We start from the raw sequence: 19922 nt of genomic DNA, 5'->3' as shown, positions 1-19922 counted from the left end.
TTGATATATTAATTTTACTCACGGGATGACAGAATATTTGTTTAATTTACCAACAGAGCTTTGCTTATTCAGTACTGTTTACTGTTTTTTATATTCTGTACAACGAACTTTAACAATAACATGATAGTTTAGTATTAAATATTGATTGGTGTGTATTTATTCATTAAGTATTGATTAAGTCAGATCGATCAGAGTTGCAACTATAGATCAGATGGAACTATCCTTCACACACACACACACACACACACACACACACACACACACACACACACACACACACACACACACACAAACCTTCATACACTCTGCCTGCTCCACATCCATTCTCCTCTGTATGGTGCAATATGTTTTTTTTTATTTCATGGGGAGACTAGCTACCCAGCAGACTCTCTGGGAATGGATCTGGTGATGCACCTGTCGAAAGCCACTGCATGCTTTATTGTACTGGGAGAGACTGTTGCTATAACAGCACACTGGGGAGGTCCATACACATACAATTACATCACAATTGCACACACACGAGCACACAATCAACATGCACACACACACACACACACACCCACACACACTCTGTTATCAACATGCACACATGAATGCATGCACTGGGAATAAAAGTGCACACACATGCGTAAACATGCTCGCAGCCACATACTCAGAGACAGGCACACACACACAGACATGCATGCATGCATACAAAGCCATCTGTACCAGGGACAAGCCTGTGGAGTTTGACTGGCCCAGTATGACTGTTTCTGCACAATTCGCAGAGCAGCAACGGGAGCCTTTTGCATTCATCTTAACGTGCGTGACATATTAACAAAGAAGCCCCAAACCCTGCTGCAGGGGACAGCCCCTGGTATACCCAGAATAATCCTCATAACTCTGGCTCACTCAGCAGCTCTCCTCACACTGATCTTTCTGCAATAGAGTCGGGCGGGTGGGGGGTGGGTTGAGACCAAGTAGTCGACCATATCAGTGGTACTCATGTCACGAACATGAGAGAGATGGTGAGGAAGGATGAGACGGGGGGGATGGGAGAGGGAAATGAGAGAGAATATGCCAGAATGCTGACAATGCCTGACTGAATTTACCCTCATGCTGAAAGTTCAAGCCATCCACATTTCTGTTTCAAATCCTCAACCTCCCTCTACTCAGCTCTCTCCACTCCGGCTCTGGTTTTGTTCACGTATTGTTTCTGGACGCACTGTAATCACATTACTACCACATGTCATCATCAGATCTGGACAATAATTGGTATTCATAGATCGGGGAATTTGGTGAATTGAATAAAGGAACAGAGTGCTTCCCTTGGCAGGGTCCCTGGGGAGTTGGAGATGGCCTCTCCCTGCGCTGGTGTCTCTGTTGCAAAGTGGACACTGTGCAGTGCTTCACAGATGGAGGAGCATATTATCTAGATGCTTCCAGCAGCGCTAGAAATTCCGACTGTCCCCTCGTTTCTTCTGCTGCACTAAGCTTTATAAAAGCTGACACACAGCATGCCCACACACAACTAGACACACACTTGGCATGATCTGACGCAGGTCATGCTTATGTGGAGTGACACATACTCCCTGCATGACTAAATCAAAAGAAACGACTTATGCATTAGTGGAAACACACATTAATGCACATACACACACAGATACACATACACACATTTGCACAGTTTTTTGAGGACCAATGATGATACATTTTTACTATCGTTTCTAAATGTATAACAAACTTTCAATCAATTTTTATTAAAAGTGTCACGTAAAATTTTTAAAATGGAATTTCCTATATCTGCGAATATTCATTTTTGTTATTTATATAATTAAAAATATTTATTTATATATTTTATAAATATTTGTTTTCCTATCTTTTGTGATGAAATTTGTTCTTTGTTTAAACATAAACCAGACAAGTATTTCTTATTTTGGCATTTATATACAATAAACATTTTACATTAAACAGTTTACATTAAATGATCAATTTTAATGACCCTAACCAAAAGGTCCCAGTTAGACTAAAATATCACGTTTTTTGTTAGAGATGACGTTTGGTCTTCGTAAAGATATATAACATATGCAGCCACACACATACACAGTCTAATCAGAGAACACTGCAGCTACAGACACCTGTCGGCAGAGAACCCATAAAAACCTGTGAAGGACCTCAGGGCTCATAACACACAGCCACTTCTGTGGCTAATTACACGTTACATAATTCCAGTGCAATCCCAATCCCAATGTCAATGTTCCTTTCAGTCCACACAGACATGCACACAGAGTGAACACTGTAATAAACGAAACAAACAACAGGAAAAACTCACTTCACAGAATCTTATCAAATATTAATGCTGAACGACAGGGACCGGTGAAATACGAACAAACAAAGCCACACAGTAATCTCATTTCCGAGCAAATCCGAGCAATGAGACTATGCACGTGCACACACAATATATGCACACGTATACAATATTAACCAGCCGATAATAAAATAGACAAAAAAGACTGAGAGACACACAAAAAGTGCTCGAGAGCAAATCCACTTTGACTCTGAGCAACAATGAAGAGATTAATGAACTTCTTCCAGGCAAGAGAACCAGTGGGAACCAGTGGCTCAGTCTGTCAGATCCTAGTGCAACCTGGACACTCCACACCCACTTGTACCAGCAACATGTTTTACATCAGCCTGCAGAACTGCAACAACCCCACTGGCTATAAGAGCTTCACGCTCTTAAAAAAAAAAAAACGCTCTGATCTTACAAGGAGTGACAAGCTGTACTCACCGGTGGTTGTCTGTCCCCGTTTCTCCTTTCTTTTGTTCCCCTCTGACACTTTTCCCCCTTTTCTCTCTCTCTCTCTCTCTCTTTCTGTCCCTCCCTCTCTCTGCTGGTGATGCTCTCCCTCCCCTGCTCCTAGATAGAATGAGCGCTACTCTCAGACTCTCGGTTTCTATAGCACTGTGAACAGCAAGCCAGGCAGCAGGATCCAACACACACACACACACACCCTCACACACACCCAGCTTCCATGTGGGGGCTAATCATTCACCCTGCGCACAGAGCAATTACATGCACTCTGCAAACACACCGCCCTAATCTCTGTAGTAAAGATAACTCCCATTGTCCCAAAACTGCACTACCCGCATACGGCAGGACTGATAAATACACAGAGAAACAGCAATTTATGCGGGAGAAGAACAAGCGGGTGTTTTTTTTTTTTTTTTTTTTTTCAGCTCAGGACTCACCGAAGTTCAGTCGCATACATTTGAATAAGCAGCATCTTAATGAATATGAAAACGTGTATGTGAGCGGGGTGCCAAAGAGGACCGCCGCAAAAAAGCCTTTTTATTTTTAGGGCTGAATGCGATTAGACAGCAGTGATTGATGAAAGAGGGGACCGCCCTGTGAAAGGGGCACACGTACATGCCACCGCTTTGTTCTCGCAGGTCTGGATAAGGGACTAAATCATGCAGAACCAACACACACACACACACACACACACACGAGATTTGACTGGTCTGAGAATAATGTAACTCCTAAGAATCTCAGCAATCAGCACCACAGACAGCGCACTTACTACTTTTTATTCTTCCTGCAGCTACATGGCATCAGTGTGTAGACCACCGACGAGTGCTAGAGATGCTAATACACCAGTGATTATACATTCACTGTGTGTTTATGTGTGTGTGCTTCTAACCGAGTAGAGACTCCAACGCAGTACGGTGCTAGTGCACCGAGCTGCTCTCCTCCCTGATATCAGCACTCAGGGCAGTGTGTGAGGGAACCTGGTGCAGAAGATACCTCTTCTGAATGACACCTTAGACGCAGCACCAAGAATTTGCTGCCTAAATCCAGACAGAACACTGGCAGATAAAAAAAAAACTCTAGCTGTAGAATCCAGCTGTGCTTCTCTCAACAATCCCTGGCAGGGCACCAGTCTAAGCAAAGTCCTCAAAGTGCAGCTGAGATGATAATACTGCCCATTTAAAGGATTAATTCAACAGTATCGATAATTTTTTGGGGGGAATTGTGGCCATTTGTGAAAAAAAAAGAAAATCAGAGGTTTCAAATTGTTTGATGAAGTTTTAAGTAATGTCTTAATCTGGATTTATTATTTTACACAATGCATGTGTTCAAAAAGGTGCATACAGTAATTTAATGCACGTTGAATAAAGCCACACTTAGAAGGTGTAACCCTATTTCCAGAACAACAGATCAACCATCCAGCCACTTTCTAAAACCACCCATCCATTTAAGTACCGCTATTCATCAGAAGACATCATCTATAAAACAGATTGACCCCTGGATGGAACTATACAACCACAAACCACAAACCAGGGTCAATGGTACCAAAGCAAAAAAAAAAAAAAAAAGAAAAGAACAAAGGCTGGGGCATGAATCCAGGTATTCTCGTGGTGAGAAGAAGTTAACCAACTACTGACCTGGTTAACACTTCCTATAAAAAAATACTTTCATAATGCATTATACATATATTATGTGCTGTGGATAATGAATGACAATACATTTCATAATTTCTTACAATGGCATGAACAGTTGTAACTACTGCAATGTTGACCTATATAACGCCACATAAAGCAGCCTGCAAAACAGCACTTGGGGTATAATGAGATATTCCAGAGTCAGCGTTTTTATTTTATGGTCGATAAAGGAACTATTAACATTAAGAGGCCTAATGAAGTTGATTTACATTTGGTGACACATGGGACAAATACATTAGTAGATGCTGTTAAATGTACTATTGCAGAAAACACAGACTTCGGGAGACTTGGATGAGGTTAAGTTGAATGCCTTGCTGTTATGGTTAGATCAGGGTTTATTTGATAAATGTCACAGCAAGGAGTTGATGCTGTTCATTTGTTTTGATTGACCACTGCCAGTGGAAAAGGTTATTGAAAATCAATGGGAGACAATCAGAATTTCCCCTTATCGACCAACACAAAAGAGGCTGCAAGCAGGTGAGCTCCCTGCTGCTGCAAGCACAACGTGGTGCCAAATCATTACACACAATAGGATGTGACCTGAGAACACGTCATCAGAGAGAGCCTGTTCAATGAGGAAATAAGCCTGGCCTCTTTTTAGCCCTCTGCGGAACAATGATTTATCATTCAGTTGCCAAAACCACATGATTCCAAAATGAATATGAACCATATGTATAATACATTGATCAAGTTGTCCTCCATGACCTAAGGTATAGTGAAAAACACAAAAACACCCAAACCATAACCCAGCTATCAAGTTGGGGTACTTCTCTCAGCATGGGAGGTTAGAATTGTATCATAGTTGTACATTATGTTATTGTCATGGCCAACGCGCCTCCAGCCCGCTAGAGGGCGCCTCACCAGCCTGGGAGACGATGACCCGGAAGAGGAAATGGAAGCGGGCAGTGGCAAGTATAAAAGTGAGGTAACCCCAAGGAGACACGCCCGCTCTTTGTATGAGTTGTATGAGTTTTCTCGCCAGAGACGCTAGCTCTCTCACCCCCGACCTAAGATAATTGTACCTTCCTGAAATACGACCTTCGCCTGCCCACGACTTTGAGAATTGCCTGACCCCCTGGAAACCACGAAAGGAACCCCGACCGGAACTTCCTGGCTACAACCTCTACCTGCCCCTGACCTCGAACCTACCTGACCCATCGGTTAAGACGGGATTCCATGCTCCCCCACTGTCCTGCCGCTCCAGACCTACTCCCGTCCAGTCCAAGATCCCGGACCATCCTGAAACCCGCCGTCTTCCGGTTCTCCTCTGCCCCGGTCCTTCCCAAAGATCCCGAACTGACTCCCCGCTGCGTTGCAGCGCGTTCATTACTTCCTCATTCCTCGCCGGCCAGGCGCCCCCGGTCCTCCTGCCCCGCTCGCCCAGTGTCCTCTACCGGTACGACGACTTATCCCCACGCCCAAAGTATGTCTGCAAGTACGTCATCGAATTCCCCCTGTGACAGTTATGTATATTGTACATACAGTACAGGCCAAAGAGTTTGGGCACACCTTCTCATTCATTATGTTTTCTTTATTTTCATGACCATTTACCATGGTAGATTCTCACTGAAGACATCAAAACTATGAATGAACACATGTGGAGTTATGTACTTAACAAAAAGTGGAGACCTGACCTCCACAGTCACTGGACCTGAACCCAATCGAGATGGTTTGGGGTGAGCTGGACCGCAGAGTGAAGGCAAAGGGACCAACAAGTGCTAAACACCTCTGGGAACTCCTTCAAGACTGTTGGAAAACCATTTCAGGTGACGACCTCTTGAAGCTCATCGAGAGAATGGCAAGAGTGTGCAAAGCAGTAATCAGAGCAAAGGGCGGCTATTTTGAAGAAACTAGAATATAAAACATGTTTTCAGTTATTTCAAGTACATAACTCCTCATGTGTTCATTCATAGTTTTGATGCCTTCAGTGAGAATCTACCATGTAAATGGTCATGAAAATAAAGAAAACACATTGAATGAGAAGGTGTGTCCAAACTTTTGGCCTGTACTGTAGTTATGTACATTTTATTCAAAACATCAACAATAAAATCAACAATAAAAATATGACCACCTGCCAAATATTACGAAAAATTTTGTAGAAAGACCCAGTGTTGTTCTGCCCATTGTAGATGCTTTTCGAGAGATTAGCATGCACACCATGACTGGTTTGTAGTTTTGCAGCCCCCATTCACTGCAGTGTGACCTGCAGTAGATCTTCTGCTGGATTGACCTACACAGTCCACCCTGCATGTTCCCCACATGTAGCATGACCCTACTGCCATTTTTCTTCCTTGGACCACTTTACTATGTCCTGACCACTGCAGACATGGAAAACCCCTCAAGGAATGCTATTTTGGAGATCATCATTCGGCCCTTGTCAAAGTTGCTCACATCATTATGTTTGACAATATGTTCTGCTTCCTACACATTAGAAATAAAGGACAAAATGTATGCCATGCACTGCAAAAAGCAACAGTAACAGGTTATTCAAGATCAAGATGTGGCAAAGAGGTAAGGAACATGCAGTCATGCAAACATGCCCCTTGGGAAGATTTAGCACGTCCTTCTGAGCCATCAATCCCTTGAGAGGCCACACCAGACCAGTGTGCCAAAGCTCAAAGAATAAACAGAAATCTGACTGCAGTAATGTGCCGCAGAGGAAGTCTGAAGTCCTTTCACCTTTCTCCCACAGCAAATAAACAACCATACAAAGAGAGAAATACGTCGACACAAAAAAATGAAAAAAATCTGAGGTCCATTAGCAACATCGGCGAGAAAGGTTGATTTCAAACAATGAGAAAATGGGCTTGCACCGGATTCGTTTTTCAGCAGAGAATGGAAGTTGCTTGGAGACTGGTGCATGAAGCTCACCGAGGTGAATGTGCAGCATTTCTGTGAGATTCCATGTGACATGAGTGGGGTGTCTCCGCCTGACATCCTCTTACTCATCTTTTTACCACAGACCTATTTTTAGCAACTTAACATAATGCGGTGATGGTATGTGGGTCTTTTGTGTTGTGCTTACAACGCCTGTATTGTGTGACCCTTGTTCCTCCTTCTTTTTATTCCTATCTTGGCTGTGAAATACAGTTCATTGGTCATTAGACGGTCGTTCAAGCACATTAATTATCATGTCAGGTCCTGGGGCCTTTGACCCACCAGGTGGCGCCACATCTTATCTGAGCACTGATGACCCCCACATGTGTCTGATTACCCCCTTTAATAAAAAGCTCCTTATTGTGTCGAGGTTGTTCGCCTGTGAAGTGTTAGGTGTAATGTGTGTTGCCTGCATTGGGTTTTTGTGTGGAGAGCTATGCCTGAGAGGTTATGAGTAATATGGTCATGTTCAAGTCAATCATTTGTGCATTGTGCCCTCCTTCATGAGTCACATTTGCTTATACCTTAATGCTTGTATACTTCTTTCATATTTTTTGAAAGAATAACATGTATTATTACTAAATGTTCAAGAAACAACCACTATTCAGTGTAATGCATAATTAATGTCAGTGCAGTCCTTATGATTAACAATTCTAAACTGCAGTGTGTTCTAAGACATCTGGTTGGTAGTTATTATAGCTGCTCCACATCAACTATGAAAATCAGATCGTCACTGTCATCTGCTCCTTTATGACTTGTCTCATCTCACATGCTGGGCACACATCACCCTCTTGTACAACCCCTCCTCTCCAACCTGCTGCTCCCTGACCGCACCGTGATCATCACATCTTCTCTAATTACACCTGTTCTCTCAACCCCCTGCAATCCCCCTGTTCCGCCAGGTCTAGTGGAAATAATGTCGGCTTTTAACATCACTCCGAGACCATGACATCCTTTTCTTTTTGCCAGTGGAGGTGCTGTTGTACTGCTGTTTTAAGACATTGTTGGGTTTTTTTTTGCTCAGTTTCTGGCTAATTGGAATGTTTTCGAATAGGCCGAGTAAGTGAAATCGCATTATGATGTTAAGGTTCAATGGCTCCACTTTTTTTTTACACGGTCTTGTTACAGTGTGCCTGTACATGGCAATTAGGACATAGCAAATACTTGTACTACCCTGTAGGTTACAGTTGGGATTAAGCTGCATAATTTATCAGTTTTTTATACACAGTTATGCTTCAGGTATATGTGAAAATTTGCTCTCGTACTCACTTACTTTTCACAACTGCTTAGTCCTACTTGGGTTGCCGTATCGAATACCAGAACACACACATCATTCAATCACACACTCATACCTATGGGCAATTCATAATTGCAAGTTCACCCAGTTTATGGGCCTGATGGTGGGAGGAAGTGGGAGAGCTCAGATATGACATGTGGATTGAAGAATTTTGGGGTCCATCATCTGAATAAACCCTTGGGTGGAAATTTTAAATTGACTGGCAGAACTTTCGAGAAAACAAAGAAAGTTAACTACTCATCTGAACATCTTTCCCACATTTGTTTCTGTCATAGTTTTAACTATGCATTACGGAAACTTTAGTCTTAATAATTAGTCATTATTAATTAATCACACTTCATTTTTTTGATTGATAGCCCTAATACATACAGCAGGTGTACTGTAATATTATGTGGTACCCATTATACTGGCTGACAGTGAAAATGAACCCCGTCTGCTTTTTATTTTGTTAATAGGCTGAAGCCCATATGGATTTCCATTCCTGTGATGTTGGTATTTTCAGCTCATTTACTGGAACTGTACAATGGCACAATTGGAAGAGACAAGATGCGATGCACTAGCCAGAACCATGTCTATTCTAGAATATGTTTTGTTCGCCGGTCTACATGTACGGCTGCTTAAATAAATGATTTCACCATTCCCCTCATCTGCAACAACACAGTAGCAGAAAACATTTACTTTAGGAAATTAAAGTATCCAGCTAATGAAATCCCCCAAATATCAAGCTGATTTTTTATCTGGGTGTGTTATTAATTCCCCCATCCTGAATGGACGTCACTGTAATTATAGCTTTATGAATGTTGAGCCTTTTCCTCTCATTCTTCTCTTTATGTCTGTGCAAAGTGGTATCAGTAGTAATCACTGTCCACAAAAAGAAATGTCTGGAGCACAATCTGAGGACAACTGAAGGCTATGTGTAATGGGGGAGCGAAAGTTATTATGCAGTAAATGTTATAAAAGGAGACAAGAAGGCAGACTGTTCAGTGTCTGAGTTTGGGTGGACCTAATTCTGAGGTCTCCAATGATGGCACCAGCACTGTGTGCATGGGTGTTCATTGTTCACTTTAATTGAAAAACTACATTACATTGTGCACTGTTTATAATCAGGAATAAAAGGCAAATTTAATTTCTTCTGTAGGCATATACTCTCATAGTTCATTGAGGTCTGTTCCTTTTAGAAAGTGAAGTGATTGTCATTGTGAAACACGGTGCCCTCTGCTTTTAACCGTCACCCTTGGTGAGCAGTGGGCAGCCATGACAGGCGTATGGGGACGGTGCTGTGCTCAGTGGCACCTTGGCGGATCGGGATTCGAACCGGCAACCTTCTTATTACGGGGCCACTTCCTTAGCCACTAGGAAGGATGGTGCCACTTCTGTTAACATTGGGATAAAGTACGCCTTGTCTGTAACTATTGCCCAGCAGTGGAATGTCTCTGGGTAAAAAAAATCCATAGGAGAGGGTTCCATTGAGGAAAGAATAGAACATGTCAAGTCACCATTTCAATATGCTGTCTAAATCCCTTCACTTCAAAGTGGCACCACTTATTTAGAAATTAAAATTTTGCATCTTAAAGTTGCATCTTTATGTATTAACCAGGGGTAGTAAACAATACTGGAAAGGCAAGACATGGTCTTCAAAAAAAAACATCAAACATAAAAGAAAAAAAAACAAACATCTGCAATCTTAATTGCTTCCGAATTCTCTATTTGCTCATTAACATTAATATTTACTCCATAAAACTATTAAATTAAAAAAAGTGTTAAATGTTTACTTCATAAAACTGATAAAACTATTTTACCCCTACTTACATTTTTATGTTGAACATGCTTCCCAATCTATGCCCTATAATAAATGTGTGACATCGACAATAGGCTCAATTTTCAACGTAGAATTATCTAAAAAATATATACACTGCTCAAAAAAATAAAGGGAACATTTCAACAACACAATGTAACTCCAGGTCAATAACACTTATGTTAAATCAAATTGTCCACTTAGGAAGCAACATTGATTGACAATAAATTTCACTTGCTGTTGTGCAAATGGAATAGACGAAAGGTGAAAATTACAATCAATTAGCACGACGTCCCCAATAAAGGCGTGGTCCTGCAGGTGGTGACCACAGACCTCTTCTCAGTTTCTATGCTTTGTGGCTAATGTTTTCGTCACTTTTGAATGCTGGCAGTGCTTTCACACTAGTAGTAGCATGAGAAGGAATCTACAACCCACACTAGTGGCTCAGATAGTTCAGCTCTTCCAGCATGACACATCAATGCGAGCTGTGGCAAGAAGGTTAGCTGTGTCGGTCGGCGTAGTGTCCAGAGCATGGAGGCGCTACCAGGAGACAGGCCAGTACATCAGGAGACAAGCAGGATACTTATCCACCAACACCACGTTGTACCACAGACTGTACAGGAGTTGGCAGATGCTTTAGTCCAGGTCTGGGAGGAGATCTCTCAGGATACCATCCGCCACCTCATCAGAAGCATGCCCAGGCGTTGCAGGGAAGTCATACAGGCACATGGAGGCCACACACACTACTGAGCCTCTTTTTCACTTGTTTTAAAGAAATCACATCAAAGTTGGATCAGACTGTAGTCTGTTTTTCCACTTAAACTTGGAGTCTGACTCAAAATTGTGACCTCCGTGGGTTGATAAATTTGATTTCTATCAATAATTTTTCTGTGATTTTCTCTGCACATTCAACTATGTAAAGAACAAAGTATTTAATAAGAATACTTCATTCATTCAGATCTAGGATGTCTTATTTTTTGAGCAGTGAATATTTACGTCTCACTCTAAGTTAATTTTCCCATTTATTTGTCGTGTAGATTGTTCCAATGTTTTCTCCAAAAACACTAATGTATCCTCTAATTCACCATCATCAGTCAAGTGACAAAAATGATTACTTTCTAACAGATCCAGATTCTGTAACAACCTACAACTGCAACCTGTAAACAGTTTAACTGGTATCATTCCAAATGGTAATAACTACTGTAACTAGTAGATGTACTAAATGTAAATGTAAATGTACTAAATGTAAATGTAGTAGATGAAGTGAAATTGAAGTGACTGCCATTGTGAAACACTGCAGCACAGCACAAGGTGGCACAGTGAAATGTGTCCTCTGCTTTTAACCATCACCCTTGGTGAGCACCGACCAGCCATGACAGGAGCCCTGGGAGGGGTGTGCGGGGACAGTGCTTTGCTCAGTGGCACCTTTTTACCCCTGATTACACGGCCGCTTCGTTAACCGCTAGGCAACCTCTGCCCCGTATTGTGGTTGGTGCAAGATTTAGAACAAAACACATATAGATTTTTTGTCCAGTTGTTAATTAAATTCCTGTCTAAAAAGGACTTTGGTCTGGGTGGAAGTCATCTGTCAAGAATTGGGTTATTTCCCCTAGCCCTCATTTACACATGCCAGAGCCTTCAAATGGGTCCATGTCCAGCGTTCTCAACTGGTCTACTAGTTACTTTTTAATTAATCAGCATTATTCATGGTGACACAAATAAAGAAAATTCATGTTTTTTATAGAAGGAATGGCATTTTTACAATAAAATAAAGATAATAAAACACCATATGTACGTACTCATGTATAATCTGTCTGCAGGAGCCACTGAAAGGATAATTTATTGTCTTACACAACCAAGATGGTGCATTAAAGTTTTTTTCTCAAGCTGGCCTTGCGTGACTGGATTTGAAATGTTATCATCTTATTGACTAAGGATGAAGGAACGAAACAGCACCTTTGCTTTCTCTCCCTCAGCTGCTGTCGGTTAAGCATCGTCTATTCCTTTTGCTGAAGGGGTCTTACCCAAATCATTAATGACAAGATTTCTGAAATCAGCTTTGGAGAAACACGCATTTCAGAATAAATGACAAACATAAAAACAGACCCTGTCGTAAAAAACACAAACACACACAAGCAAGCAGTCGCTTTCCCTTTGCCCCTCGGTGTAACTCGTTATTTAACTTCACCTCGTTGTCAGCTCGCCCTGTGCTTGCACGCCTCTTTGTTCTCATTTTATGGGGGAAGTGTCCTCAGGGGACTGTTAATGTCTTAGTAAATGGAAACAAAGCTAATGCAAGACAATGGGTTCTTGGAAACTGCAATGGTGGTGCTTGTAGTGCGGCCTGTCTGAAGAGATGCACTCTTTGCCCTATGATTTTCACCGATTTGCAATATCCTTTGTGTGTGTGTGTGTATGAACTTGTACCACATTCTGAATGTATGCCAGTAATAACTGATTTCCCATCATACGTGCGCATTACAGTAATTGTGCCCATTAAGCCAAAATGAAGATGTATGAGCGTGTTTGTTCTGCTGCTAAATTTTGGGGACTCCACAGACTTGTTTTTCAGGTACATGAAAGTGAAAGTGAAGTGACTGTCAATGTGAAACACTGCAGCACAGCACACAGTGACAGAACAAAATGTGTCCTCTGCTTTTAACCACCCCCTTGGTGACGGGATAGAAGGAGAGCACTTTGGGTGAGATTGGGGAGTTACAGCACCACTTACCGGTGTGGAGGGGAAGTTAAAACAGCGTTTGGGCTGTTCTTGTTGACTCTGTGTGGATGACAACATTTCATTTCACTCCCATGTGGACGCAGGCTTTTTAGAAACCGAAAACCTGTTTTAGAGAAAAGCCTTCTTGTGTGGATCATGAGTCAGTTCACTGGTACAGTAATTTCCATACGTACAATTGTTGTTGCTAACACTTTGAAAGCACTATAACAAGTGTGATGAGCTGCAGATTACATCCAAATAATTATGAAAATCCTCAAATGGCAGTAAAAAGAAACAGTGTCCCTCAAACAGACATCTTCTTAGCATCATACTAAAACACCATAAATTAAGTCATGCAATCACCCGAGATCTGTTAAATGTTGCAATTACTACATTTAACAAATGCCATGCAGTGCAGTAGGAAGCATGGAAACCCTTTTGGTTACATTATCATGAGCAGTTATGCATAAACCAGGCCTTAAACCACTACCCCTTCTTTCTCCAAGAGCCCTGCAACCTCTTGCCAAGTCTCTGGAGAAGGCTGTTATTTGTTCCTAATTTGGTCTTTCATGTGAGGCCCAATTAGCGAGTGAGGTGTTAAAAATATTACCCTTTACCATCAATAGATTGTCAAGCAATTACCCTGAAGGCGCTTGCTTAGGTGTTTGTGCACACACAGTCACAGCTGTAAAGTATCATGTCATGTCAAGATGTTTTTCAGTCTTTAGTATCTTTGAAAAGAACCTGTAGCTTGCACAGATGATCAACTTTATTGTGCAACCTTTTAATATACGCTTGCATAACATTTAATAATACCAAAATAATATAAAAACAAAATGATAAGTATAATTTTTTTATGAACAAACAAGAGGAGTAACCTTTACTCTGTTCATATTTAATCCCTACAGAGAACACTGATACTGAATGCAAATAATAATCCTCCTCAGAGTTCGGTCACTGACGTTTGCTGGAGATATTATGAGCATATCACACTGAGTAAACATTATTATTAAGGATCGGAGAAGTGGGAATCACGATGTCCCAAAGGAACAATGGGACAGACAGTAAAGCTTTGCATTGTTGTGCATTTTATGTATTGTTATAAATAGCCACTGCCATAAAAGAATATTTTGCTTGACAACTGCTATGTCGTTTTGCCTGTATGATTGCAAATATATTTATCACTGATTGCTTTTCGGCCTGTCCATCCTGTGGGCATATTCAAATTCTATTACTCTATTACTGTATGTTGGCAAAACAAAACATGCATCAGTGAAACCAGTAAATTTTGTAAAATCTAAACTTGCTGTGGACATAACTCCACATGTGTTCATTCATAGTTTTGATGCCTTCAGTGAGAATCTACCAACGTAAATGGTCATGAAAATAAAGAAAACACATTGAATGAGAAGGTATGTCCAAACTTTTGACCTGTACTGTATGTATACTTTTTGTATAATCAAAGATATCTACTTTGGTTACATCTAACCATCTGGATGAAAGTTGAGGTAAGTATGAGGTGCTGCTGTCATTATTAAACTATCACACAATGATAGAATGTATTACAGTAATGGCTTTGTTGGTGTCATGATCCGGTCCGGAAGGGGTTGCTCCGGACCGGGATCTTTGTTATGTTACACGTTCACCTGTAACCAGATGTCTCCCCAGTCCTGTTCTTCGCTCATTAAACCCCGGTTTCATGACGTCATGCGAATGCGTCCTTCTTCATCGTCTAGTTTCGTAATCGTCTCCATTCACCTGCCTCGTCATGCCATGTGATAGTTGGATCTTATCTGACATTACTGCACACTCAGTATCCAACATTAGTGTTAGTGTTACTAGATAGTGTTAGTGTTACTAGTTACTCATGCTAATATTGTGTCCAACGTATAAACTGTCTTTTATGATGACAGTATGTGGCCATGATGCAACTGTTGAGATGTGTGCAAAAAATTTATGAAGATGCCCCAGAGAACAAGTGATCGAGAGAAAGAGAGAGAGAGAGAGAGAGAGAGAGAGAGAGAGAGAGATGGAGAGTTGGTGAATTAATAAGTCACTACCTGACTCACTCTTTTATAATGATCAGTGTCCACCAGGGGCTTTAGTTGCTATGAACACACCATGACTAATGGGAGAGTGGAGAGTTCAAGCTTTTATCTATGAAGATGAACTACTGCACAGGGGCTATGAGGTCATATCCCTGGTTCCTGGTGAGAAGGTTTCCCAAGCATTGCTGTATGAAGCAAAAATTCTTTTTGGGTGAGAGCATGCATGTGTGTGTGTGTGTGTGTGTCAGTTCTGCCGCATACTAGCAGATTTTTCTTTCCATTCACACTCATGCCAAGACTCTTATTTATTCATACGAGGGAATTTGTGCTGTTGTTTGTGCTTGGGATTGCCAACTGGCAGAGATGATAATGCCCCAGTGATTATGAACCTCGTAAACATCCAATCAAACCAATCAGCCAGATGAAATTATAAAAATAACTATCCAAAACACATGCGCTTGCATCATAATCTCATCTGAACAAGCCTCAGCCTCCATCTTTGCATTCCAGATGCCTAGATGCAAGTGTGACCTTTTGTCTTTTGCGAATTTAAAAATCTTTTCTATTTGCAAGCTCATTATTTTGTGGGATCTCTTGAGTGAAGACATTTTGAGTTGAACCCCCTGTTATCAGGCACTGCAGGGACTAATAAGTCTCTCTTTGCCACACGGCAGTCTGCTCACCTCAGGACTAATGAGGAAATGATAAAACAAATTTAAATACATGGCCACTCTAGGTGTCCCGTAAATCTCACATTGCTGACAGAACATGGACAGCAGCACTTTCACACCATCGTGCAAGTTGTCAGCAGCAACTCTGGCCTCCTGTCCCCACAGAGTCACGAAACCCCTGACATATCTGGCACACTTGCTCTGTTTCAGAGAGACGTGTGATGATCATATAAATTAGGCCCAGCTTCTTGACCTGTTTCAACTATACTCTTATTATAATGCTGCAGATACAGTTCTGTTATTTACTAGTTGCATTGTGTATTGTTGTAAATAATGAATTCATTATCCTGAGGCTGTTTAAAGGTTGAGCAGTACACACCACACAATTCAACAGAACAGCTGCAGCCTGCATAACCGAGGAAGAAAAAGATGATGGAATCAGCTGTAATGACTGCTGAAATCATAAAACTGCAGAATGCAGGTACACTGTACAAAAAAAAAGTTGGGAAAACTTAAAAATTTAAAACAACCAGCTGCAAAGCATTTTAAAGTTGTTTTTTTAAAGTCCTCTCAACTTCTCAACTTTTTGAGAGAACCTAAAATGCTTTGCAGCTGGTTGCCTTAATTTTTTAAGTTTTCTCAATATTTTATTTTTTACAGTGTAGTTGGTTTTGCCTGGTATGGTCAGATAAACTGGGTAAAAACCACAGTTCCCTGCTGCCCGCTCATTCAGAGATCTTTCCTTTTCTATTATTTCACTGTATAACGCAACTCAAGTGTCACCAAAATATGCAAATATACAACGTGATGTTATGCAGTAAACAAAACAATTGTAAACAAAGCAAAATGTTTCATTATTGAGTCTCATCAAAGTGACAGACTTTTGCTGTGATTATGGACCAACCAACCAACCATAATTGCGTGAATCCCTGTTTCTGCAGATTTTGGTTGTCATTTGCAGCAGATTACTTCTGCACTCTAGAGAATTTACTGCGCAGGTAAATAAATGCATTACAAGGCAGCATTGCACATTGAGTAGGTTTCAATTCATGGGTTTGGGTCCATGTTTTTTACATTTGATGGGTCACCAACATTGGTCCCACAGGTGAGCTGCACTTTTTTGGGTATACCCTCATTTAGCAATTCATCGCCATGTGCAGGTCAACCCTACATTTATTTAGCCTTCAGATAATTACAGTGTCTCAATCTGTAATGTACCACAAAGCGCTGTCCTAATCAGAATTCTAACAGCGCATGTTACAAACTCTTCCTATGAAACATGAAATAATATTGTTTAATCTGATAGATGGCCTAGTGGGTAAGGAAACAGATCCACAATCGTAAGGTTGCCGGTTTGAATCCTTAGCGCACAAGGTGCCACTAAGGTGCCACTGAGCAAAGCACCGTCCCCACACACTGCTCCCCAGGCGCCTGTCATGGCTGCCCACTGCTCACCCAAGGTGATGGTTAAAAGCAGAAGATTCATTTTGTTGTGTCACTGTGTGCTGTGCTTCACAATGACATTTCACTTTAACTGTCACTAATCGTATATTATTGAGGAACATGGTACTTATTTGTGTTAAAAGAAGGACATTTAGGGGCCACATTTGAAGGAATCTCTGATTTGGTACAGCCATGTCAGGCCGCTAATGGACACGTCTGAAGAATGCAGACCCTGAACTGAAGCACAATGCTTTGCTCTCTCCCATGAACAATCTGCACACGTATCTATATCTGCATAATCACGTACCGTCTGGTGTGCCTGCCTGCTTTTTGGCCCCCATCTGTTCACAAAGCATCATGTGACTGTACTGTTACAACATTGTTAGTATTATTATTTTTATTATTCTTGCTATGCGGTTGGCCTCAAGACCTTTTGCTTATTTGCTTGTTGCATTGTTTGCTTGCAACACTCAGTGGTACTTGAATATTACGTTCCCTGAGCTCCCAGTTAATGAAGGAGCCTGGGGAGCCGGTGTCCTCTGCCAGACAGTTGTCAAACTTAATCACACTGAACACAGCACAGATCCTCGGTACGATCTAATAAAGTTCATTGCTGCCATTTCAATCACTTGTGATGAGACCCTTTTAAAAACTGTCTGTGTAACAACGTGCGCAACTGTGTGTTGGCCCCAGAAGTGGCCGGTGACCTTGCCAGCGGGGCCAAAAGCCATCTGTTGCCAATCACTGTACAACAGTTTGCAATTGTCCTGTGGTTTTTTCCAGTGTTGCTGACAGCGTTGCAAGCATCTGTTCACTGCTTATGGGGTGGAGCTGAGCCCCAACTTCAGTCCGGTTTTCACAATTCACAACCATTAAACGGTCTCAGACATTGTGTGAGCCAGTCTGTGGGCCTGTGTCATTAAACCTGAATCCAAAGACATTGCCTGACTTCTCAAGGCTTGAATCCATGTGGGATTGGGTGAGACCTGTCCTGAACAGAAAGTCACAAAAATGAGCGCAGTGTCCAAGCAAGAAAGGAATCCATAATTGGCCCAGACTTCATCTCTAACCCAAGTGACTTTGCTGTTACGCTTAGAGATAATAATGAGCTGAGTTTGACTGAATTCTCTTTCCCTTCTTCTTTTCCAGACCCTGTGAGTCTGATGCCAATACCGGTGATACATGCCAGTTTTGCTGGGAAACCATGAAGAAAGCAGCTGACAGCTGAGGATAAGGGAACTTTTCAGACACAAGACTGCAGCTCTGTCGCTTGTGCCAAACTTCAGGTGATGCACATAAAGGAAGGGGCCAAACCAGGCGACACACATCTATGTTTTCTCCACTCAATCATGTGAAAAGTGCCGTTTATGTCATTTATGTAACCACAGAAACTCAATCAGGAATCAGCCAACCCCCATCTGCAGGAAAGATTACAGGTATTATGTTCGTCGCCCTATTTAATGTCAGCATTGGGGCGAGAAAATGTTTGACTTTCCAGTGCTTATTTTAAACTTCCTTTTTTGGTGCACAGAGAGCGAAGGATAAAGCAATTTGTGTTGACTGGGCCGGTGAATCCCAGCGTGGGCTTTTTCAGGGCTGTTTTGTGTTCCGAGTGCCACGCGAAACATAAAAGGCCCAGGGAAAGCGCCCCCCCGCGGTTCTCCACAGTGGAGGGCTTTGACATTTCCCTCTGTATCAGGTGCCCAATGATCTAAGAGGGCTCTGGATCTCTCCCCGTACATCAGAGAATCGCCCCGCTGCCTGGCCTTCACGTGGCAGAAGTGATTTGGCGCGTCGGTGCGGTAACGCGCCGTGACATCTAGTGCCCCCACAGCTTAGCCGCCAAACGCTGACGGCATGCTCCGCCCCCCTTTGGTCTTCTATAGAGTGAAGGTAACGCAGACTGACACAGGATTCGGTCCGCAGCCCCCATCCCGACTACCACTATGAAACGGCTCCACCCCCCCCCCCATTGTACACCCTCACCACAACGAAGCTCTTTCGCTACAGAAACGTCTCTGAGTGACAGGCGCACGGCCGGCCAAAAATACCACTACACCAGCACGTCCCCTCGAGTGAGCCTCAACGCACCAGTAGAAAGATGAAGGGCCAGGCAAATATCTGCGGGAGAGGTGCTGTCCTGCGGGCTGATATGCTGCTGAGGGGGGCACGTGCTGATGTTGCTGAGGAGCACGCTTCACACCACTACAACCACTGGCTTCAGGCACCAATTTCCCATCGAAATTTTACAGATTATTTATTACTATTAGTATTAACAGATTATTGATTGTGTTCTGTTGGCAAAACATTGGTTATGCAGAGGGAAGTCGGCACTGTTTCTATTGCACATGGAGTGGCTTGCTCGGTACAGAGCTGAATATGAATGCATGTAATTGCTTTTTAGTTATCATGTGACAGATATATTTACTCTGCAATTGATGTACAGTCATTGACTAATTATAACCACTGTAGCTTTGGCTGTAGATACTTTGCATAGTCCCATTGACATTTAAGGAAGTTCATTATTAAAAAAAAGTGGTGAAATAAGGATCCTATTATATCAAAGATTATTAATGTTGATTTGAAA

At 42.0% G+C, this 19922-nt stretch overlaps 1 protein-coding gene across 1 annotated transcript in view; it reads right to left on the bottom strand.

Moving 5' to 3' along the window:
- Positions 1-19922, bottom strand: part of LOC114798108 (synaptotagmin-6-like) — a 56899-nt gene that overhangs the window by 36136 nt on the left and 841 nt on the right. The gene's annotated exons all lie outside the window — the stretch shown is intronic.

This window comes from Denticeps clupeoides, chromosome 10, assembly GCF_900700375.1.
Source record: "Denticeps clupeoides chromosome 10, fDenClu1.1, whole genome shotgun sequence".
NCBI classification, from domain to species: Eukaryota; Metazoa; Chordata; class Actinopteri; order Clupeiformes; family Denticipitidae; genus Denticeps; species Denticeps clupeoides.
The sequence above is the reverse complement of the archived record's forward strand: the minus strand, read 5'-3'. Positions and strand labels throughout refer to the sequence as shown.